This window comes from Dendrobates tinctorius, unplaced genomic scaffold, assembly GCF_039654945.1.
Source record: "Dendrobates tinctorius isolate UK_male_01 unplaced genomic scaffold, ASM3965494v1 ptg000015l, whole genome shotgun sequence".
NCBI classification, from domain to species: Eukaryota; Metazoa; Chordata; class Amphibia; order Anura; family Dendrobatidae; genus Dendrobates; species Dendrobates tinctorius.
In genome coordinates this window covers 37,109,600-37,134,850 of record NW_027361683.1, presented here as the reverse complement: position 1 = coordinate 37,134,850, position 25,251 = coordinate 37,109,600, and positions in this window count along the sequence as shown.

Below are 25,251 nucleotides of genomic sequence, written 5' to 3'. Positions count from 1 at the left end.
TGTGTCCTTGTGTGTACCACATTGAGCATGGAGAAAAGAAAGAAGACCAAAGAACTGACTGAGGACTTGAGAAACCAAATTGTGAGGACGCATGAGCAATCTCAAGGCTACAAGTCCATCTCCAAAGACCTGAATGTTCCTGTGTCTACCGTGCGCAGTGTCATCAAGAAGTTTAAAGCCCATGGCACTGTGGCTAACCTCCCTAGATTTGGACAGAAAAGAAAAATTGACAAGAGATTTCAACGCAAGATTGTGCGGATGTTGGATAAAGAACCTCGACTAACATCCAAACAAGTTCAAGCTGCCCTGCAGTCCGAGGGTATAACAGTGTCAACCCGTACTATTCGTCAGCGTCTGAATGAAAAGAGACTGTATGGTAGGAGACCCAGGAAGACCCCACTTCTTACCCCGAGACATAAAAAAGCCAGGCTGGAGTTTGCCAAAACTTACCTGAAAAAGCCTAAAATGTTTTGGAAGAATGTTCTCTGGTCAGATGAGACAAAAATAGAGCTTTTTGGGCAAAGGCATCAACATAGAGTTTACAGGAGAAAAAAAGAGGCATTCAAAGAAAAAAAACACGTTTCCTACAGTCAAACATGGCGGAGGTTCCCTGATGTTTTGGGGTTGCTTTGCCGCCTCTGGCACTGGACTGCTTGACCGTGTGCATGGCATTATGAAGTCTGAAGACTACCAACAAATTTTGTAGCGTAATGTAGGGCCTAGTGTGAGAAAGCTGGGTCTCCCTCAGAGGTCATGGGTCTTCCAGCAGGACAATGACCCAAAACACACTTCAAAAAGCACTAGAAAATGGTTTGAGAGAAAGTACTGGAGACTTCTAAGGTGGCCAGCAATGAGTCCAGACCTGAATCCCATAGAACACCTATGGAGAGATCCAAAAATGGCAGTTTGGAGAAGGCACCCTTCTAATATCAGGGACCTGCAGCAGTTTGCCAAAGAAGAATGGTCTAAAATTCCAGCAGAGCATTGTAAGAAACTCATTGATGGTTACCGGAAGCCGTTGGTCGCAGTTATTTTGGCTAAAGGTTGTGCAACCAAGTATTAGGCTGAGGGTGCCAATACTTTTGTCTGGCCCATTTTTGGAGTTTTGTGTGAAATGATCAATGTTTTGCTTTTTGCTTCATTCTCTTTTGTGTTTTTTCATTTAAGACAAATTAAATGAAGATAATAGTACCAAAGAACTTGTGATTGCAATCATTTTCAGGAAGAAACTGAGTATTATCTGACAAAATTGCAGGGGTGTCAATACTTTTGGCCACAACTGTATGTGATCTTACAGCAAGGAGTCATTGGAGAAGGGTCATATTAGACCATCCTCTTCACCTTTAGGCGCTTGGTTTTTTTTTGTGGCCAAGAAAGATGGTTCATTAAGGCCATGTATTGAATATCATTCCCTTAACAAAATCTGTTAAATATCAGTACCCGTTACCCCTGATTTCTGATTTATTTTCAAGAGCTAAAAGTGCTTGTTGGTTTACCAAGCTTGACCTCAGGAAGGCATATAATCTTATTCACATCAAGCACGGGGATGAATGGAAGACGGCGTTTAATACTCCGGAGGGAAATTTTGAGTACCTGGTGATGCCTTCTGGCCTCACTAATGCCCCTTCTGTCTTCCAGTCTTTTATGAACGATATTTTCCGGGACTTAGTGGATAAGTTTTTGATCATTTATCTGGATGATATTTTGATCTTTTCCAGTGATTGGGATTCTCATGTGGAACATGTCCGGACTGTGTTCCGGATTTTGAGGGAATATTCTCTGTATGTTAAGGGATCGAAGTGCCTCTTTGGTGTACAGAGGATTTCATTTTTGGGATTCCTTTTGTCCCCATCTGCTATTGAAATGGACCCGGCCAAGATACAGGCTATTTATGATTGGGTTCAGCCCACTTCTTTGAAGGCTCTCCAGAAGTTTTTGGGTTTGGCTAATTTCTACCATAAATTTATAAGTAATTTTTCTGGTATTGTTAAACCACTGACTGATTTGACCAAAAAGGGCGCTGATGTGGTGAATTGGTCTCCAGAGGCAGTTTTAGCATTTTAGCAGCTTAAGCGGAGATACACTTCTGCTCTGGTTCTATGGCAACCTGATGCCTCACTCCCATTTCAGGTGGAGGTAGATGCTTCTGAGATTGGTGCAGGAGCCGTTTCGTCCCAAAGAGATCTGGTGACTTCTAAGATGAATCCCTATGCCTTCTTTTCTCGAAAGTTCCCCCCATCTGAACGCAACTATGATGTGGGGAATCGGGAATTGTTGGCTATGAAATGGGCATTTGAAGCGTGGAGACATTGGTTGGAGGGAGCTAGACATCAAGTTGTGGTCCTCACCGACCACAAGAAATTGATTTATCTTGAATCAGACAAACTCTTGAATCCTAGACAGGCTAGGTGGGCTGTTATGAATGGGTCACCAAGAAGGAAAAAACCTAAACATGCTAAGACCAGAAAAACCAGAGGTGTTGGTAACTATGCAGATTGCAGATCCCTGATCTTACCACACAACTAGCAGTAGCCGTGGAGCGTGCCTACGATGAACCTAGACGCCTCGTCACGGCCGGAGGACTAAATAAGCCTAAAGCAAGAAAAGGGAAAACTAACTGCCCCAGAGCAGACCCCAAAGGAATAGATAGCCCCCACACATGTATTGACGGTGAAACAAGATGAAGGTACAAACACAGGCAGGAAAATAGGCTGAGCAAATGATGGGGCCAAACTAACTAGACAAGAAAGGAAAGACACTGTCTGCGACCTGCAAAAAACCCTACAAAAATAATGTCCAACACTAAAATTAACCCTGAAGTCACTAGACTTCTCCCACTATATCAGCACTCTAAAATATTCTGAGACAGAGCAAAAAGAGACCGAACTAGTAAGGGACAAAAAGTCAATTGGCAAAATACTGATAAATAAGAGTGGAAAGTCAGCACAGCCCCCAACCGGGGCTGGCTGACCACACAAAAAACTGAATAGACCAACAAAATCAAGTGTGAACAATAGCAGAAACACTTAGCTTTAGATGACTTGAACAGAGCTGAAAACCAAGAGCTGACAAGCCAGAAGGAATCACCAGCAACTGAATAGGGCGTCGGCTGTCTTAAATCCAATCTGAGACTCCTGAGATCCAATTGTCATCCTCATTATCAGGAGGCAGATCTCCACAGATAAAATCAGCCTCACTACCTCCCATCACCACCAGAGGGAGTCTGGAAGTACAACTCACAACAGTACCCCCCCTTGGGGAGGGGTCACCGAACCCTCATCCACGCCACCAGGCCGATCAGGATGGGCCCGGTGAAAAGCACAAACCAATCTATTAGCATGAATATCGGAGGCATAGATCCAAGAATTATCCTGCCTTATGGCTAGCCCTGGGCATAAGGCAGGAGCCCCAGGGCGGGCTAGGCTTAAGGCAGGAGCCCCAGGGCGGGCTAGGCTTAAGGCAGGAGCCCCAGGGCGGGCTAGGCTTAAGGCAGGAGCCCCAGGGCGGGCTAGGCTTAAGGCAGGAGCCCCAGGGCGGGCTAGGCTTAAGGCAGGAGCCCCAGGGCGGGCTAGGCTTAAGGCAGGAGCCCCAGGGCGGGCTAGGCTTAAGGCAGGAGCCCCAGGGCGGGCTAGGCTTAAGGCAGGAGCCCCAGGGCGGGCTAGGCTTAAGGCAGGAGCCCCAGGGCGGGCTAGGCTTAAGGCAGGAGCCCCAGGGCGGGCTAGGCTTAAGGCAGGAGCCCCAGGGCGGGCTAGGCTTAAGGCAGGAGCCCCAGGGCGGGCTAGGCTTAAGGCAGGAGCCCCAGGGCGGGCTAGGCTTAAGGCAGGAGCCCCAGGGCGGGCTAGGCTTAAGGCAGGAGCCCCAGGGCGGGCTAGGCTTAAGGCAGGAGCCCCAGGGCGGGCTAGGCTTAAGGCAGGAGCCCCAGGGCGGGCTAGGCTTAAGGCAGGAGCCCCAGGGCGGGCTAGGCTTAAGGCAGGAGCCCCAGGGCGGGCTAGGCTTAAGGCAGGAGCCCCAGGGCGGGCTAGGCTTAAGGCAGGAGCCCCAGGGCGGGCTAGGCTTAAGGCAGGAGCCCCAGGGCGGGCTAGGCTTAAGGCAGGAGCCCCAGGGCGGGCTAGGCTTAAGGCAGGAGCCCCAGGGCGGGCTAGGCTTAAGGCAGGAGCCCCAGGGCGGGCTAGGCTTAAGGCAGGAGCCCCAGGGCGGGCTAGGCTTAAGGCAGGAGCCCCAGGGCGGGCTAGGCTTAAGGCAGGAGCCCCAGGGCGGGCTAGGCTTAAGGCAGGAGCCCCAGGGCGGGCTAGGCTTAAGGCAGGAGCCCCAGGGCGGGCTAGGCTTAAGGCAGGAGCCCCAGGGCGGGCTAGGCTTAAGGCAGGAGCCCCAGGGCGGGCTAGGCTTAAGGCAGGAGCCCCAGGGCGGGCTAGGCTTAAGGCAGGAGCCCCAGGGCGGGCTAGGCTTAAGGCAGGAGCCCCAGGGCGGGCTAGGCTTAAGGCAGGAGCCCCAGGGCGGGCTAGGCTTAAGGCAGGAGCCCCAGGGCGGGCTAGGCTTAAGGCAGGAGCCCCAGGGCGGGCTAGGCTTAAGGCAGGAGCCCCAGGGCGGGCTAGGCTTAAGGCAGGAGCCCCAGGGCGGGCTAGGCTTAAGGCAGGAGCCCCAGGGCGGGCTAGGCTTAAGGCAGGAGCCCCAGGGCGGGCTAGGCTTAAGGCAGGAGCCCCAGGGCGGGCTAGGCTTAAGGCAGGAGCCCCAGGGCGGGCTAGGCTTAAGGCAGGAGCCCCAGGGCGGGCTAGGCTTAAGGCAGGAGCCCCAGGGCGGGCTAGGCTTAAGGCAGGAGCCCCAGGGCGGGCTAGGCTTAAGGCAGGAGCCCCAGGGCGGGCTAGGCTTAAGGCAGGAGCCCCAGGGCGGGCTAGGCTTAAGGCAGGAGCCCCAGGGCGGGCTAGGCTTAAGGCAGGAGCCCCAGGGCGGGCTAGGCTTAAGGCAGGAGCCCCAGGGCGGGCTAGGCTTAAGGCAGGAGCCCCAGGGCGGGCTAGGCTTAAGGCAGGAGCCCCAGGGCGGGCTAGGCTTAAGGCAGGAGCCCCAGGGCGGGCTAGGCTTAAGGCAGGAGCCCCAGGGCGGGCTAGGCTTAAGGCAGGAGCCCCAGGGCGGGCTAGGCTTAAGGCAGGAGCCCCAGGGCGGGCTAGGCTTAAGGCAGGAGCCCCAGGGCGGGCTAGGCTTAAGGCAGGAGCCCCAGGGCGGGCTAGGCTTAAGGCAGGAGCCCCAGGGCGGGCTAGGCTTAAGGCAGGAGCCCCAGGGCGGGCTAGGCTTAAGGCAGGAGCCCCAGGGCGGGCTAGGCTTAAGGCAGGAGCCCCAGGGCGGGCTAGGCTTAAGGCAGGAGCCCCAGGGCGGGCTAGGCTTAAGGCAGGAGCCCCAGGGCGGGCTAGGCTTAAGGCAGGAGCCCCAGGGCGGGCTAGGCTTAAGGCAGGAGCCCCAGGGCGGGCTAGGCTTAAGGCAGGAGCCCCAGGGCGGGCTAGGCTTAAGGCAGGAGCCCCAGGGCGGGCTAGGCTTAAGGCAGGAGCCCCAGGGCGGGCTAGGCTTAAGGCAGGAGCCCCAGGGCGGGCTAGGCTTAAGGCAGGAGCCCCAGGGCGGGCTAGGCTTAAGGCAGGAGCCCCAGGGCGGGCTAGGCTTAAGGCAGGAGCCCCAGGGCGGGCTAGGCTTAAGGCAGGAGCCCCAGGGCGGGCTAGGCTTAAGGCAGGAGCCCCAGGGCGGGCTAGGCTTAAGGCAGGAGCCCCAGGGCGGGCTAGGCTTAAGGCAGGAGCCCCAGGGCGGGCTAGGCTTAAGGCAGGAGCCCCAGGGCGGGCTAGGCTTAAGGCAGGAGCCCCAGGGCGGGCTAGGCTTAAGGCAGGAGCCCCAGGGCGGGCTAGGCTTAAGGCAGGAGCCCCAGGGCGGGCTAGGCTTAAGGCAGGAGCCCCAGGGCGGGCTAGGCTTAAGGCAGGAGCCCCAGGGCGGGCTAGGCTTAAGGCAGGAGCCCCAGGGCGGGCTAGGCTTAAGGCAGGAGCCCCAGGGCGGGCTAGGCTTAAGGCAGGAGCCCCAGGGCGGGCTAGGCTTAAGGCAGGAGCCCCAGGGCGGGCTAGGCTTAAGGCAGGAGCCCCAGGGCGGGCTAGGCTTAAGGCAGGAGCCCCAGGGCGGGCTAGGCTTAAGGCAGGAGCCCCAGGGCGGGCTAGGCTTAAGGCAGGAGCCCCAGGGCGGGCTAGGCTTAAGGCAGGAGCCCCAGGGCGGGCTAGGCTTAAGGCAGGAGCCCCAGGGCGGGCTAGGCATATGGCCGGTGCCCCGGGGAGGGCTAGGCATACGGCCGGTGTCCCGGGGCGGGCTAGGCATACGGCCGGTGCCCCGGGGAGGGCTAGGCATAAGGCCGATACCCCAGGGCAGGCTAGGCATACGGCTCTAACTCTTTGCATACAAGTTGACGCACCCATAGGGGTGAAGAGCTAGTGTTCACCCCCCTACTGTGTACTTGGACATTGAGCACTAGATCCTTTGTTGTACAGAGCGGGGCCACTCCACAACCCAATGCTCCAAGCGACCAGGCACTTGTTGTCTGTCCTACGTAAATGGGTAATGTCTTCTTCCCCACTTACAGTCGTGCATGCGCATTCAGACCTGACAAGAGAGGAGTGTACTGCCTTGTTTTGTGAGCCTAACCGACTTTAAGTTAAAGACAATAAAACAAATAAAATTAATGGTGCCCCGTGGCGGGATAGGCGTCAGGCCGGTGCCCCGGGGCGGGATAGGCGTCAGGCCGGTGCCCCGGGGCGGGATAGGCGTCAGGCCGGTGCCCCGGGGCGGGATAGGCGTCAGGCCGGTGCCCCGGGGCGGGATAGGCGTCAGGCCGGTGCGGGATAGGCGTCAGGCCGGTGCCCCGGGGCGGGATAGGCGTCAGGCCGGTGCGGGATAGGCGTCAGGCCGGTGCCCCGGGGCGGGATAGGCGTCAGGCCGGTGCCCCGGGGCGGGATAGGCGTCAGGCCGGTGCCCCGGGGCGGAATAGGCGTCAGGCCGGTGCCCCGGGGCGGGATAGGCGTCAGGCCGGTGCCCCGGGGCGGGATAGGCGTCAGGCCGGTGCCCCGGGGCGGGATAGGCATCAGGCCGGTGCCCCGGGGCGGGATAGGCGTCAGGCCGGTGCCCCGGGGCGGGATAGGCGTCAGGCCGGTGCCCCTGGGCGGGCTAGGCATAAGGCCGGTTCCCCTGGGCGGGCTAGGCATAAGGCCGGTGCCCCGGGCGGGCTAGGCATAAGGCCGGTGGCCCGGTGAGGGCTAGGCATAAGGCCGGTGGCCCAGTGAGGGCTAGGCATAAGGTCGGTGCCCCGGGTCGGGCTAGGCATAAGGCCGGTACCCTCAGGGTGGACTAGGCATAAGGCTCTAACTCTTTGCACTCTTTGCATACAAGTTGAGGCACCCATAGGGGTGAAGAGCTAGTGTTCACCCCCCTACTGTGTACTTGGACATTGAGCACTAGATCCTTTGTTGTACAGAGCAGGGCCACTCCACAACCCAATGCTCCAAGCGACCAGGCACTTCTTATCTGTCCTCCGTAAATGGGTAATGCCTTCTTCCCCACTTACAGTCGTGCATGCGCATTCAGACCTGACAAGAGCGAAGAGTGTACTGCCTTGTTTTGTGTGCCTAACCGACTTTAAAGACAATACAACAAATAAAATTAATGTTGCCCCGGGGCGGGCTAGGCATCAGGCCGGTGCCCCGGGGCGGGCTAGGCATCAGGCCGGTGCCCGGGGGCGGGCTAGGCATCAGGCCGGTGCCCCGGGGCGGGCTAGGCTTAAGGCCGGTGCCCCGGGGCGGGCTAGGCTTAAGGCCGGTGCCCCGGGGCGGGCTAGGCTTAAGGCCGGTGCCCCGGGGCGGGCTAGGCTTAAGGCCGGTGCCCCGGGGCGGGCTAGGCTTAAGGCCGGTGCCCCGGGGCGGGCTAGGCTTAAGGCCGGTGCCCCGGGGCGGGCTAGGCTTAAGGCCGGTGCCCCGGGGCGGGCTAGGCTTAAGGCCGGTGCCCCGGGGCGGGCTAGGCATAAGGCCGGTGCCCCGGGGCGGGCTAGGCATAAGGCCGGTGCCCCGGGGCGGGCTAGGCATAAGGCCGGTGCCCCGGGGCGGGCTAGGCTTAAGGCCGGTGCCCCGGGGCGGGCTAGGCATAAGGCCGGTGCCCCGGGGCGGGCTAGGCTTAAGGCCGGTGCCCCGGGGCGGGCTAGGCATAAGGCCGGTGCCCCGGGGCGGGCTAGGCATAAGGCCGGTGCCCCGGGGCGGGCTAGGCATAAGGCCGGTGCCCTGGGGCGGGCTAGGCATAAGGCCGGTGCCCCGGGGCGGGCTAGGCATAAGGCCGGTGCCCCGGGGCGGGCTAGGCTTAAGGCTGTTGCCCCGAGGCGGGCTAGGCATAAGGCTGTTGCCCCGAGGCGGGCTAGGCATGAGGCTGTTGCCCCAGGGCGGGCTAGGCATGAGGCTGTTGCCCCGGGGCGGGCTAGGCATGAGGCTCTAACTCTTTGCGCTCTTTGCATACAAGTTGAGGCACCCATAGGGGTGAAGAGCTAGTGTTCACCCCCCTACCGTGTACTTGGACATTGAGCACTAGATCCTTTGTTGTACAGAGCAGGGCCACTCCACAACCCAATTCTCCAAGCGACCAGGCACTTCTTGTCTGTCCTCCGTAAATGGGTAATGCCTTCTTCCCCACTTACAGTCGTGCATGCGCATTCAGACCTGACAAGAGCGAAGAGTGTACTGCCTTGTTTTGTGTGCCTAACCGACTTTAAGTTAAAGACAATACAACAAATAAAATTAATGTTGCCCCAGGGCGGGCTAGGCATAAGGCCGGTGCCCCGGGGCGGGCTAGGCTTAAGGCCGGTGCCCCGGGGCGGGCTAGGCTTAAGGCCGGTGCCCCGGGGCGGGCTAGGCTTAAGGCCGGTGCCCCGGGGCGGGCTAGGCTTAAGGCCGGTGCCCCGGGGCGGGCTAGGCTTAAGGCCGGTGCCCCGGGGCGGGCTAGGCTTAAGGCCGGTGCCCCGGGGCGGGCTAGGCTTAAGGCCGGTGCCCCGGGGCGGGCTAGGCTTAAGGCCGGTGCCCCGGGGCGGGCTAGGCTTAAGGCCGGTGCCCCGGGGCGGGCTAGGCTTAAGGCCGGTGCCCCGGGGCGGGCTAGGCTTAAGGCCGGTGCCCCGGGGCGGGCTAGGCTTAAGGCCGGTGCCCCGGGGCGGGCTAGGCTTAAGGCCGGTGCCCCGGGGCGGGCTAGGCTTAAGGCCGGTGCCCCGGGGCGGGCTAGGCTTAAGGCCGGTGCCCCGGGGCGGGCTAGGCTTAAGGCCGGTGCCCCGGGGCGGGCTAGGCTTAAGGCCGGTGCCCCGGGGCGGGCTAGGCTTGAGGCCGGTGCCCCGGGGCGGGCTAGGCATGAGGCCGGTGCCCCGGGGCGGGCTAGGCATGAGGCCGGTGCCCCGAGGCGGGCTAGGCATGAGGCCGGTGCCCCGAGGCGGGCTAGGCATGAGGCCGGTGCCCCGAGGCGGGCTAGGCATGAGGCCGGTGCCCCGGGGCGGGCTAGGCATGAGGCCGGTGCCCCGAGGCGGGCTAGGCATGAGGCCGGTGCCCCGAGGCGGGCTAGGCATGAGGCCGGTGCCCCGAGGCGGGCTAGGCATGAGGCCGGTGCCCCGGGGCGGGCTAGGCATGAGACCGGTGCCCCGGGGCGGGCTAGGCATGCGACCGGTGCCCCGGGGCGGGCTAGGCATGCGACCGGTGCCCCGGGGCGGGCTAGGTATAAGGCCGTTGTCCCGGGGTGGGCTAGGCATAAGGCCGGTGCCAAAGGGCGGGCTGAGCATAAGGCCGGTGCCCCGGGGCGGACTAGGCTTAAGGCCGGTGCCCCGGGGCGGGCTAGGCATAAGGCCGGTGCCCCGGGGCGGGCTAGGCATAAGGCTCTAACTCTTTGCGCTCTTTGCATACAAGTTGAGGCACCCATAGGGGTGAAGAGCTAGTGTTCACCCCCCTACTGTGTACTTGGACATTGAGCACTAGATCCTTTGTTGTACAGAGCAGGGCCACTCCACAACCCAATTCTCCAAGCGACCAGGCACTTCTTGTCTGTCCTCCGTAAATGGGTAATGCCTTCTTCCCCACTTACAGTCGTGCATGCGCATTCAGACCTGACAAGAGCGAAGAGTGTACTGCCTTGTTTTGTGTGCCTAACCGACTTTAAGTTAAAGACAATACAACAAATAAAATTAATGTTGCCCCGGGGCGGGCTAGGCATAAGACCGGTGCCCCGGGGCGGGCTAGGCATAAGACCGGTGCCCCGGGGCGGGCTAGGCATAAGACCGGTGCCCCGGGGCGGGCTAGGCATAAGACCGGTGCCCCGGGGCGGGCTAGGCATAAGACCGGTGCCCCGGGGCGGGCTAGGCATAAGACCGGTGCCCCGGGGCGGGCTAGGCATAAGACCGGTGCCCCGGGGCGGGCTAGGCATAAGACCGGTGCCCCGGGGCGGGCTAGGCATAAGACCGGTGCCCCGGGGCGGGCTAGGCATAAGACCGGTGCCCCGGGGCGGGCTAGGCATAAGGCCGGTACCCCAGTGCGGGCTAGGCCTAAGGCTGATGCCCCAGGGGGGCTAGGCATAAGGCTGGTGCCCCAGGGCGGGCTAGGGATAAGGCAGGAGTCCCAGGGCGGGCTAGGCATAAGGTAAGAACCCTAGGGCGAGCTAGGCTTAAGGCAGGAGACCAAGGGGGGGCTAGGCATACGGCTTGTGCTCCAGGGCAGGCTAGACATAAGGCTGGTGCCCTAGGACGGGCTAAGCATAAGGCAGGAGCCCCAGGGCGGGCTAGGCATAAGGTAAGAACCCTAGGGCGAGCTAGGCTTAAGGCAGGAGCCCCCGGGATGGGCTAGTCATAAGGCAGGGACCCTCAGGATGGGCTAGGCATAAGGAATAGGCCCAAGGGCTGGCTAGGCTTAAGGCATGTGCCCCAGGGCGAACTAGTTATAAGGCAGTTTCAACAGGGCAGGCAAAGCATTAGGGTGGTGCCCATTAGGGTGGTGCCCCAGGGCTTGCTAGGCACAAGGCTAGACATAAGTCAGGTGCCCCAGCGTGGGCAAGAACTAAGGTGGGTATAGTGCAATACAAAACTCATAGCATAATGCAGCATTCCACATAGTGTAATGGAGACCTCACATAGTATAATGCAGTATCCCATATAAGGTAATGCAGATTTCACATAGTACAGGGTGGGCCATGTATATGGATACACCTAAATAAAATAGGAATGGTTTGTGATATCAAATTCCAGTATGTAGCACATTAGTATATGGGAGGGGCATAGCTCTTCAAGATGGGTGGTGACCATGGCGGTCATTTTGGATCCAACTTTGTTTTTTCCAGTGCAAAAAAGGGTCATGTGATACATCAAACTTATGGAGAATTTCACAAGATAAACAATGGTGTGTGCTTGGTTTTAACGTAACATTATTCTTTCATGTGTTATTTACAAGTTTCTCTTTGTTTACAGCCATCGACATGTCGCAGAGGATAACACGTGAGGAGCGGATAGAAATTGTGTTGATGTCTGGTGAACGCAGTACCCGTGTCATTGCAGCAGATTTCAGTGCAAGACACCCTACGTGCAAGAAAACGGTCACCATTCCCATTTTATTTAGGTGTATCCATATAAATGGCCCACCCAAACAAGTTTGCCTCATCACTGAACATGATGTTCTGCATAAACTGAGGGTCCTGTTCCAATTTCCCTGTAGAATGTAAGCCCGCAAGGGCAGGGTCCTCTTCACTCTTTATCAGTCTGTCATTGTCAGTTTTGTTTACTGTGATACTTGTATTTTGATTTGATCCCGTCCAATGTTCAGCACCATGGAATTAATGGTACTATATAAATAATAATAATTTCTGTTTTGCCCATTCTGCAAATTCAGCGCGCCCGATCTGGGTCATCCTCATTGAGATGCTGCAACAGCTGGATTTTGTAAGGGTGCCAATTGAGTAGCTAATATCCGCCAAAGGGATGTTTTACTGATGCCAGATCGTCATGCTGTATTTGCAGAATGGGCAGAACAAAAATTGGAACAAGACCCCCAGTTTACACAGAACATTATGTTCAGTGATGAGGCAAACTTTTTTGGATGGGCCATTTATAGGGATAGACCTAAATAAAATGGGAATGGTGACAGTTTTCTTGCGTAGGGTGTCTTGCATTGAAATCTGCTGCAATGACCCAGGTACTGCGTTCACCAGACATCAACACAATTTCTATCTGCTCCTCACGTGTTAATTACTTTTGTTGTGAAATTCTCAATAGGTTTTAGGTGTCACGACCCTCTTCCCATTAGAAAAAATAAAGTTGGATCCAAAATGGTCGCCAAGGTCACCACCCATCTTGAAAAGTTTTCCCCCTCCCATATACTAATGTGCCACAGACAGATAGTTGATATCACCAACCATTCCTGTTTTATTTAGGTGTATCCATATACATGGCCCACCTTGTGTAATACAGACCCCACATAGTAAAACGCAGACATGAAGTTAGACAATAGACGAAGATCACTTACCTGACAGCATTTTTCATGCAGATGAAACAAAGAAAGCAATAGTAAAAGTACACAGAAGCAATTCATTGTTAACATCTTTTTACAGGCTATTATGACATATGGATATATGTTAGCATTATATAGGGGGTGCTCAGTGCAATTGAGATTATGGTGCTCTGAAGAAAAAAATCCACGTAATACTACAGAAACTTCGGCACTCATATGATTTGTTTTACTATTGATGATTAAACCTAAGAGGCAAACCACCACCACGTAACAAAAAAGACCATGGAATAAACAGTTAATTTCTTGCGCAACATTTCGGCGTTTTTAGCCTTTCTCAAGCAAGATCTGTGTGCACTAGGGTCTGAGAGAGTAGCAATAAATGCTATATTAGGGACACGAGGCATAGGGACTAATGGAGGCATTCTGGCTGCCGACACCCGGAACGCCTCAATTAGTCCCTATGCTTCGTGTCCCACAGGCACCAGGAGCGCATCTTTCTGCCCACATACCACATTATTCACAGGTCTAATATAGCATTTATTGCTACACTCTCAGACTACTCCACAGAGATCTTGCTTGAGAAAGGCTTTAAACGCCGAAACGTTGCGCAAGAAAATATCTGTTTATTCCAGGGTCTTTTTTCCTTTTTTTTTTACGTGGTGGTGTTTTGCCTCTTTTGTTTTACTATTGGTGAATAAACCTTTCATATGAGTGCCGAAGTTTCTGTATTATTATATGGATATATGTTAATAAATCTTTAAACACAAATAACTTTTGTTATTGAAGTCATGGTAAAATTCCCTACTATTCACTATGTACTGTAACTTGGGGTTCTGTTCTTATTACCCACTTCCTATGACACAGAGTACAATGTGGACCCTCCAAAGTATAATGCAGATCCCCCAGAGTACATTCCAGATCCCATATAGTATAATGCGGACCCCACAGTGTAATGGAGACATGAAGTTAAAGACAATAAAACAGACAAAGGGATCACTTACAGTGGGGAAAAAAAGTATTTAGTCAGTCAGCAATAGTGAAAGTTCCACCACTTAAAAAGATGAGAGGCGTCTGTAATTTACATCATAGGTAGACCTCAACTATGGGAGACAAACTGAGAATAAAAATCCAGAAAATCACATTGTCTGTTTTTTTTTTTTTTTTTTTATTTGCATATTATGGTGGAAAATAAGTATTTGGTCAGAAACAAAATTTCATCTCAATACTTTGTGATATATCCTTTGTTGGCAATGACAGAGGTCAAACGTTTTCTGTAAGTCTTCACAAGGTTGCCATACACTGTTGTTGGTATGTTGGCCCATTCCTCCATGCAGATCTCCTCTAGAGCAGTGATGTTTTTGGCTTTTCGCTTGGCAACACGGACTTTCAACTCCCTCCAAAGGTTTTCTATAGGGTTGAGATCTGGAGACTGGCTAGGCCACTCCAGGACCTTGAAATGCTTCTTACGAAGCCACTCCTTCGTTGCCCTGGCGGTGTGCTTTGGATCATTGTCATGTTGAAAGACCCAGCCACGTTTCATCTTCAATGCCCTTGCTGATGGAAGGAGGTTTGCACTCAAAATCTCACGATACATGGCCCCATTCATTCTTTCATGTACCCGGATCAGTCGTCCTGGCCCCTTTGCAGAGAAACAGCCCCAAAGCCTGATGTTTCCACCACCATGCATTACAGTAGGTATGGTGTTTAATGGATGCAACTCAGTATTCTTTTTCCTCCAAACACGACAAGTTGTGTTTCTACCAAACAGTTCCAGTTTGGTTTCATCAGACCATAGGACATTCTCCCAAAACTCCTCTGGATCATCCAAATGCTCTCTAGCAAACTTCAGACGGGCCCGGACATGTACAGGCTTAAGCAGTGGGACACGTCTGGCACTGCAGGATCTGAGTCCATGGTGGCGTAGTGTGTTACTTATGGTAGGCCTTGTTACATTGGTCCCAGCTCTCTGCAGTTCATTCACTAGGTCCCCCCGCGTGATTCTGGGATTTTTGCTCACCGTTCTTGTGATCATTCTGACCCCACGGGGTGGGATTTTGCGTGGAGCACCAGATCGAGGGAGATTATCAGTGGTCTTGTATGTCTTCCATTTTCTAATTATTGCTCCCACAGTTGATTTCTTCACTCCAAGCTGGTTGGCTATTGCAGTTTCAGTCTTCCCAGCCTGGTGCAGGGCTACAATTTTGTTTCTGGTGTCCTTTGACAGCTCTTTGGTCTTCACCATAGTGGAGTTTGGAGTCAGCCTGTTTGAGGGTGTGCACAGGTGTCTTTTTATACTGATAACAAGTTTAAACAGGTGCCATTACTACAGGTAATGAGTGGAGGAAAGAGGAGACTCTTAAAGAAGAAGTTACAGGTCTGTGAGAGCCAGAAATCTTGATTGCTTGTTTCTGACCAAATACTTATTTTCCACCATAATATGCAAATAAAATGAAAAAAAAAAACAGACAATGTGATTTTCTTGATTTTTTTTTCTCAGTTTGTCTCCCATAGTTGAGGTCTACCTATGATGTAAATTACAGACGCCTCTCATCTTTTTAAGTGGTGGAACTTGCACTATTGCTGACTGACTAAATACTTTTTTGCCCCACTGTACCTGATAACACAGCATTTTTCATACGGATGAAATAAGGCTATAGTAAAAACAGACAAACTGTTCATGGTTATAATTTTTATTTACAGTCTATTATAACATACAGATGTATTTTAATGTGCAATATTGAACAAAAGATGCGGCACACACCATTTCAAATGAATGTGAAAAAGTCCTTTATTACATACTTTGGGATTAGAACTAAAACATGATGTGGAGGTTACAGAGGCATACAGGGAGAGGCAGAGTGGATGACGACCATTTCTCTTAACAACGCTTCAACATGTCCAGATATATTTTAATAAATCTTTAAAAACAAAAAACTTATGTAAATTTAAGTCAAGGTAAACTTCCCTACTATTCACTATGTACTGTAACTTAGGGTTATTTACATTACCCATTTCCTATGACAAAGCGTACAATGCGAGGTGACATGCACAGCGCAACACGGACCCCAAATTACCAAAATGCAGAAAGAGTGCTAGGCTTAAGGCTGGTGCCCCAGGGCGGGCTAGGCATAAGGCTGGTGCCCCAGGGCGGGCTAGGCATAAGGCTGGTGCCCCAGGGCGGGCTAGGCATAAGGCTGGTGCCCCAGGGCGGGCTAGGCATAAGGCTGGTGCCCCAGGGCGGGCTAGGCATAAGGCTGGTGCCCCAGGGCGGGCTAGGCATAAGGCTGGTGCCCCAGGGCGGGCTAGGCATAAGGCTGGTGCCCCAGGGCGGGCTAGGCATAAGGCTGGTGCCCCAGGGCGGGCTAGGCATAAGGCTGGTGCCCCAGGGCGGGCTAGGCATAAGGCTGGTGCCCCAGGGCGGGCTAGGCATAAGGCTGGTGCCCCAGGGCGGGCTAGGCATAAGGCTGGTGCCCCAGGGCGGGCTAGGCATAAGGCTGGTGCCCCAGGGCGGGCCAGGCATAAGGCTGGTGCCCCAGGGCGGGCCAGGCATAAGGCTGGTGCCCCAGGGCGGGCCAGGCATAAGGCTGGTGCCCCAGGGCGGGCCAGGCATAAGGCTGGTGCCCCAGGGCGGGCCAGGCATAAGGCTGGTGCCCCAGGGCGGGCCAGGCATAAGGCTGGTGCCCCAGGGCGGGCCAGGCATAAGGCTGGTGCCCCAGGGCGGGCCAGGCATAAGGCTGGTGCCCCAGGGCGGGCCAGGCATAAGGCTGGTGCCCCAGGGCGGGCCAGGCATAAGGCTGGTGCCCCAGGGCGGGCCAGGCATAAGGAAGGAGCCCCAGCGCAGGCTTAGCTTAAGGCAGGTGCCCCAGGGTGGGATAATCTTAAGGCCGGAGCCCCAGGGTGGGCTAGGCTTAAGGCAGGAGCCTCAGGGCGGGCCAGGCAAAAAGGTAGGAGCCTCAGGGTGGGCTAGGCATAAGGCTGGAGCCCCAGGGCAGGCTAGGCAAAAGGCTGGAGTCCCAGGGCGGGTTAGGCAAAAGGCAGGAGCCCCAGGGAGGGCAAGGAATAAGGCAGGAGCTCCAGGGAGGGCTAGGCGTTAGGAAGGAGCCTCAAGGTGGGCTAGGCATAAGGCAAGAGCCCCAGGGCAGGCTAGGAATAAGGCAAGAGCCCCAGGGCGAGCTAGGCTTAAGGCAGGAGCCACAGGGTGGGCTAGGCTTAAGGCAGGAGCCACAGGGTTGGCTAGGCTTAAGGCAGGAGCCACAAGGTGGGCTAGGCATATGGCTGGAGCCCCAGGGCGGGCTAGGCATAAGGCTGGTGCCAAGGATAGGCTAGGCATAAGGCTGGTGCCAAGGATAGGCTAGGCATAAGGCTAGTGCCCCAGGGTGGGCTACGCTTAAGGCAGGAGCCCAAGGGCGGGATTAGTTTAAGGCAGGAGCCCCAGGATGGGCTAGGCTTAAGGCAGGATTGCCAGGGCGGGCTAGGCATAAGGCAGGAGCAACAGGCGGGCTAGGGATAAGGCAGAAGTCCCAGGGCAGGCTAGGGATAAGGCAGAAGTCCCAGGGCAGGCTAGGTTTAAGGCAGGAGCCACAGAACGGACTAGGCTTAAGGCAGCAGCCCCAGGGCGGGCTAGGCCTAAGGGAGGAGCCCCAGGGTGAGCTAGGCTTAAGGCAGGAGATCCAGAGCGAGCTACGCATATGGCTGTTGGCCCCAGGGTGGGCTAGGCATAAGGCTTCTGACCCAGGGTGGACTAGGTATAAGGCTGGTGCCCCAGGGCGAGCTAATCTTAAGGCTGGAGCCCCAGGGTAGGCTAGGCTTAAGGCAGGAGCCCCAGGGCAGGCCAGGCAAAAAGGCAGGAGCCCCAGGGCAGGCCAGGCAAAAAGGCAGGAGCCTCAGGGCAGGCTAGGCATAAGGCAGGAGCCCCAGGGCAGGTTAGGCAAAAGGCAGCATCCCCAGGGTGGGTTAGGCAAAAGGCAGGAGCCCCAGGGTGGGTAGGCATTAGGCAGGAGCCTCAGGGTGGGCTAGGCATAAGGCAAGAACCCCAGGGCGAGCTAGGCTTAAGGCAAGAGCCAAAGGGTGGGCTAGGCTTAAGGCAGGAGCCGCCGGGATGGACTAGTCATAAGGCAGGGGCCCTCAGGATGGGCTAGGCATAAGGAATAGCACCAAGGGCTGGCTAGGCTTAAGGCATGTGCCCCAGGGTGAACTAGTTATAAGGCAGTTGCAACAGGGCAGGCAAAGCATAAGGGTGGTGCCCCAGGGCTTGCTAGGCACAAGGCTAGACATAAGGCAGGTGCCCCAGCGTGGGCTAGGACTAAGGCGGGTATAGTGCAATACAGAACTCATAGCATAATGCAGCACCCACATAGTGTAATGGAGACCTCACATAGTATAATGCAGTATCCCATATAAGGTAATGCAGATTTCACATAGTACAGGGTGGGCCATGTATATGGATACACCTAAATAAAATGGGAATGGTTGGTGATATCAACTTCCTGTGTGTGGCACATTAGTATATGGGAGGGGCATATCTCTTCAAGATGGGTGGTGACCATGGCGGTCATTTTGGATCCAACTTTGTTTTTTCCAATGGGAAAAGGGGTCATATGATACATCAAACTTATGGAGAATTTCACAAGAAAAACAATAGTGTGCTTGGTTTTAACCCCTTAACGACCGCCGATACGCCTTTTAACGGCGGTAATTTAGGGTACTAAAACCACAGCGCCGTTAATTCACGGCGCTGTGATTTAAGTGAATAGCGCCCCCAGTGTCGGATTTTCTCCGGGGTCTCGGCTGCCAGGGGTAGCCGAGACCCCAGAGAACGTGAATCGGTCGGTTTTTACCGACCCCCCGCTTTTGCGATCGCCGTTATTAACCCTATAACGGCGACCGCATAAAAAAAAAAAAAAAGCCGCGATTTTACATTTAATTTCTCTCTCCTCTGATGTGATCGCACATCAGAGGAGAGAGAAATAGGGTCCCCAATCCCCCCCCGGTACCTCTCCGTGGCCCTCCGTCCCCTCCCGGTGGTCCCACGTCCCGCCGGCATCCTCCGATGGGCGCCGCCATCTTGAAAATGGCGGGCGCATGCGCAGTGTGCCCGCCGGGAATCTGCCGGCTCCGGCTGGCAGATTCCATTCATTATTTTGATTACTATCATAAACGATCATAGTGATCAAAATAAAAAAAATAGTACATAACCCCCCCGTTTATCACTCCCTTATATAGGCCAATATAATGGAATAAAGAAAATATTTTTTTTTTCAGTTTTCCATTAGGGTTAGGGCTAGGGCTAGGGCTAGGGCTAGGGCTAGGGCTAGGGCTAGGGCTAGGGCTAGGGCTAGGGCTAGGGTTAGGGTTAGGGTTAGGGCTAGGGCTAGGGTCAGGGCGAACTAGAATTAGGGTTAGAATTAGGATTAGGGATTAGGGTTGGGATTAGGGTTGGAGCAAGAATTGAGGGGTTTCCACTATTTGCCAACTTTGGGGGTCTAAAAATTGGGGTCTAAAAAAAATCACTTTTGTGGAAATAAAAAAAGACTTTATTTTCATGGCTCTGCGTTTATAAACTTTTGTGAAGCGCTTGGGGGTTCAAAGTGCTCACCACACATCTAGATAAGTTCATTAGGGGGTCTAATTTCCAAAATGGGGTCACTTGTGGGGGGTTTCCACTGTTTAGGCCCATCAGGGGCTCTGCAAGCGCAACATGATGCCCGCAGACCATTCCATCAAAGTCTGCATTCCAAAATGGCACTCCTTCCCTTCCGAGCTCTCCCATGCGCCCAAACAGTGGTTCCCCCCCACATATGGGGTATCGGCGTACTCAGGACAAATCGCATAACTGTGCGGGTATGATTTCTCCTGTTACCCTTGTAAAAATAAAAATTTGAGGGTGAAAAGATCATTTTTGTGGAAAAATAATGGATTTTTTATTTTCACGGCTCTACGTTATAAACTACTGGGAAGCACTTGAAGGTTCAAAGTGCTCACCACACATCTAGATAAGTTCCTTAACCCCTTCATGACCCAGCCTCTTTTGGCCATTAATGACCTGGCCATTTTTTGCAATTCTGACCAGTGTCCCTTTATGAGGTAATAACTCAGGAACGCTTCAACGTATCCTAGCGATTCCAAGATTGTTTTTTCGTGACATATTGGGCTTCATGATAGTGGTAAATTTAGGTCGATAATTTTTGCGTTTATTTGTGAAAAAAATGGAAATTTGGCAAAAATTTTGAAAATGTTGCAATTTTCAAATTTTGAATTTTTATTCTGTTAAACCAGAGAGTTATGTGACACAAAATAGTTAATAAATAACATTTCCCACATGTCTACTTTACATCAGCACAATTTTGGAAACATTTTTTTTTCGTTAGGAAGTTATAAGGGTTAAAAGTTGACCAGCAATTTCTCATTTTTACAACAAAATTTACAAAACCATTTTTTTTTAGGGACCACCTCACATTTGAAGTCACTTTGAGGGGTCTAAATGGCAGAAAATACCCAAAAGTGTCACCATTCTAAAAACTGCACCCCTCAAGCTACTCAAAACTACATTCAAGAAGATTATTAACCCTTCAGGTGCTTCACAGGAACTAAAGCAACATGGAATGAAAAAATGGACATTTTAATTTTTCCAACCAAAATTTTATTTTAGCATCAGTTTTTTCATTTTCACATGGGTAACAGGATAAAATGTATCCTAAAATTTGTTGGGCAATTTCTCCTGAGTACACTGATACCTCATATGTGGTCATAAACCACTGTTTGGGCGCACGGCAGGGCTCAGAAGGCAAGGAGCGCCATTTTACTTTTTGAATGTAAAATATGCTTGAATGTTTAGCGGTTGCCATGTCTTGTTTTAAGAGTACCTGTGTGCCTAAACATTGGAGCTCCCCCACAAGTGAGCCCATTTTGGAAACTAGACCCTCCAAGGAACTTATCTAGATGCATAGTATGCACTTTGAACCCCCAGGTGCTTCACAAATTGATCTGTAAAAAAAAAAAAAAAGTACTTTTTTTTTTTTTTTTTTTTTTTTTTTTCACAAAAATTGTATTTGGCCTCAGTTTTTTCATTTTCACATGGGCAACAGGATAAAATGGATCCTAAAATTTGTTGGGCAATTTCTCCTGAGTACATCAATATCTCATATGTGGTCATAAACCACTGTTTGGGCGCACCGCAAGGCCCGGAAGGGAAGGAGCGCCTTGTGACTTTTTGATTGGAAAATTAGCTCCAATCGTTAGCGGACACCATGTCGCATTTGGAGAGCCCGTGTGCCTAAACATTGGAGCTCCCCCACAAGTGACCCCATTTTGGAAACTAGACCCCCGAAGGAACTTATCTAGATGTGTGGTGAGCACTTTGAACCCCCAAGTGCTTCACAGAAGTTTATAACGCAGAGCAGTGAAAATAAAAAAATAATTTTTTTTCCTCAAAAATGATTTTTTAGCCCGCTATTTTTTATTTTCCCAAGGGTAACAGGATAAATTGGACCCCAAAAGTTGTTGTCCAGTTTGTCCTGAGTACATTGGTACCCCATATGTGGGGGAAAACCACTGTTTGAGCGCACGGCATGGCTCAGAAGGGAAGGAGCGTCATTTGACTTTTTGAATGGAAAATTAGCTCCAATCGTTAGCGGACACCATGTTGTGTTTGCAGAGCCCCTGTGTGCGTAAACTTTGGAGCTCCCCCACAAATGACCCCATTTTGGAAACTAGACCCCCTAAGGAACTTATCTAGATGCATAGTGAGCACTTTGAACCCCCAGGTGCTACGCAGAAGTTTATAACGCAGAGCCGTTAAAATAAAAATATTTTTTTTCCCCAAAAAAATAAATTTTTAGCCTGCTATTTTTTATTTTCACAAAGGTAACAGGATAAATTGGACCCCAAAAGTTGTCCAGCTTGTCCTGAGTACGCTGGTACCACATATGTGGGGGGGACCACTGTTTGGGCACACATTGGGGCTCAGAAGGTAGTGACGTTTTGAAATGCCGACTTGATGGAATGGTCTGTGGGCGTCATGTTATGTTTGCAGAGCCCCTGATGTAACTAAACAGTAGAAACCCCCCACAAATGACCCCATTTTGGAAACTAGATCACCCAAGAAACTAATATAGATGTGTGGTGAGCACTTTGAACCCCCAAGTGCTTCACAGAAGTTTATAACGCAGAGCCGTAAAAATAAAAAAATATTTTTTTTTCCTCAAAAAATTATTTTTAGTCCACTATTTTTTATTTTCACAAGGGTAACAGGATAAATTGGACCCCAAAAGTTGTTGTCCAGTGTGTCCTGAGTACGCTGGTACCCCATAAGTGGGGGGACCACTGTTTGGGCACACGTTGGGGCTCGGAAGGGAAGTAGTGACGCTTTGAAATGAAGACTTGATGGAATGGTCTGTGGGCGTCATGCTACATTTGCAGAGCCCCTGATGTACCTAAACAGTGGAAACCCCCCACAAGTGACCCCATTTTGGAAACTATATCACCTAAGCAACTAATCTAGATGTGAGGTCAGCACTTTGAACCCCCAAGTGCTTCACAGAAGTTTATAACGCAGAGCTGTGAAAATAAAAAAATATTTTTTTTTCCTCAAAAAGTGATTTTTAGCCCACTATTTTTTATTTTCACAAGGGTAACAGGATAAATTGGACCCCAAAAGTTGTTGTCCAGTTTGTCCTGAGTACGTTGATACCCCATATATGGGGGGGGGACCACTGTTCGGGGACACGTTGGGGCTCGGAATGGAAGTAGTGACGTTTTGAAATGCCGACTTGATGGAATGGTCTGTGGGCGTCATGTTACGTTTGCAGAGCCCCTGATGTACCTAAACAGTGGAAACCCCCCACAAGTGACCCCATTTTGGAAACTAGACCCCCCAAGAAACTTATCTAGATGTGTGGTGAGCACGTTGAACCTCCAAGTGCTTCACAGAAGTTTATAACGCAGAACCGTGAAAATAAAAAATCTTTTTTTTCCACAAAAATAATTATTTTAGCCCCCATTTTTTTATTTTCCCAAGGGTAACAGGAGAAATTAGACCCCCAAAGTTGTTGTGCAATTTTTCCTGAGTACCCTGATACCCCATAAGTGGGGGTACACCACTGTTTGGGCACACGTCGGGGCTCGAAATGGAGGGAGCACCGTTTGACTTTTTGAACGCAAAATTGGCTGGAATAAATGGTGGCTCCATGTCGCGTTTGGAGAGCCCCTGATGTGCCTAAACAGTGGAAACCCCTCAATTCTATCTCCAACCCTAACCCCAACACACCCCTAACCCTAATCATAACCCTAACCCCAACACACCCCTAACCCTAATCATAACCCTAACCACAACCCTAACCCCAACACACCCCTAACCCTAATCATAACCCTAACCACAACCCTAACCCCAACACACCCCTAACCCTAATCATAACCCTAACCACAACCCTAACCCCAACACACCCCTAACCCTAACCACAACCCTAACCCCAACACACCCCTAACCCTAATCCTAACGAAATCCCAACTCTAACCCTAACCACAAGCCTAACCGTAATCCTAACCCTTAGTCCAACCCTAACCCTTAGTCCAACCCTAACCCTTAGTCCAACCCTAACCCTTAGTCCAACCCTAACCCTTAGTCCAACCCTAACCCTTAGTCCAACCCTAACCCTTAGTCCAACCCTAACCCTTAGTCCAACCCTAACCCTTAGTCCAACCCTAACCCTTAGTCCAACCCTAACCCTTAGTCCAACCCTAACCCTAGCCCTGGACCTAACCCTAATGGAAAAAAAAAAATATATATATTTTATTATTTGTCCCTACCTATGGGGGTGATAAGGGGGGGCGGTGATTTACTTTTTATTTATTTTAATCACTATGAAAGTTTATCATAGTGATCAAAATTAATGAATGGATCTGCAGCGTTGCAGATTCGATTCGGCGCACTGCGCATGCGCCCGCCATCTTGCAAGATGGCGGCGCCCATGACGCTGGACGGCAGGACACCGGGACGGATAGCGGGAGGTCGGAGGCACAAAGGAGGGTGAGAGTGGGTGATCGGAGGGGCGATCGGAGGGCTGGGGGGGCGGAGGGAAGGCGGAGGGGCAGATCATGACGGCGGCTGCCGATCGGTGGTGGCAGCCGATCGGTGCCGTCAGTCCGTGTTGGGGGGAGTCGGGTCTCGGTGTCCAGCCATGTCCGATGCTATTTCAGCATCGGCCATGGCTGGATTGTAATATTTCACCAATTTTCATTGGTGAAATATTACAATCGCTCTGATTGGCAGTTTCACTTTTATCAGCCAATCAGAGCGATCGTAGGCACGTGGGGGCTAAGCCACACCCCCAGGTGTTAACTCTGAAGGGTCCTTTGTGTGCGGGTCAGGTGACCTTTCAGTGACCCCGGTCACCCGACCCGCAGGGGGGCTATTTATAGCATGACACCTACGTAGGCGTCATAGGTCGTTTGGGCACTGCTTTTCATGACGCCTACGTAGGCGTCATGGGTCGTGAAGGGGTTAAGGGGTCTAGTTTCCAAAATGGGGTCACTTGTTGGAGGTTTCCACTGTTTAGGCACATTAAGGGCTCTCCGAACGCAACATGGCATCCGATCTCAATTCCAGCCAATTCTGCGTTGAAAAAGTCAAACGGCGCTCCATCCCTTGCAAGCTCTGCCGTGTGCTGAAATAGTGGTTTACCCCCACATATAGGGTATCGGCGTATTCAGGAGAAATTGTACAACAAATTTTGTGGTTGATTTTCTCTTTTAACACTTGTGAAAATAAAAAAAAATTGGTTCTGAAGTAAATTTTTTGCAAAAAAAAGTTAAATATTAATTTTTTCCTTCCACATTGCTTTAGTTCCTGTGAAGCACTTAAAGGGTTAATAAACTTCTTGAATGTGGTTTTGAGCACCTTGAGGGGTCTAGTGTTTAGAATGGTGCCACTTTTGGGTATTTTCTGTCATGTACACCCCTCAAAATGACTTTAAATATGATGTGGTCCCTAAAAAAAATGGTTTTGTAAATTTTGTTGTAAAAATGAGAAATCGCTGGTCAACTTTTAACCCTTATAACTTGCTAACAAAAAAAAATTTTGCTTCCAAAATTGTGCTGATGTAAAGTAGACATGTGGGAAATGTTATTTATTAAGAAATTTGTGTGACACATCTCTCTGATTTGAGGGCATAAAAATTTAAAGTTTTAAAATTGCTAAATTTTCAAAATTTTCGCCATATTTCCATTTTTTTCATAAATAAACACAAGACCAAGCACACCATTACTTTTTTTGTGAAATTCTCAATAGGTTTTAGGTGTCACAACCCTCTTCCCATTAGAAAAAATAAAGTTGGATCCAAAATGGCCTCCAAGGTCACCACCCATCTTGAAAAGTTTTCCCCTTCCCATATACTAATGTGCCACAAACAGATAGTTGATATCACCAACCATTCCTGTTTTATTTAGGTGTATCCATATACAAGGCCCAACTTGTATAATACAGACCCTACATAGTAAAATGCAGACATGACGTTAGACAGTAGACGAAGATCACTTACCTGACAGCATTTTTCATGCAGATGAAACAAAGAAAGCAATAGTAAAAGTACAAAGAAGCAATTCATTGCTAACATTTTTTTACAGGCTATTATGACATATGGATATATGTTAGAGTTATATAGGGGGTGCTCACTGCAATTGAGATTATGGTGCTCTGAAGAAAAAATCCACGTAATACTACAGAAACTTCAGCACTCATATG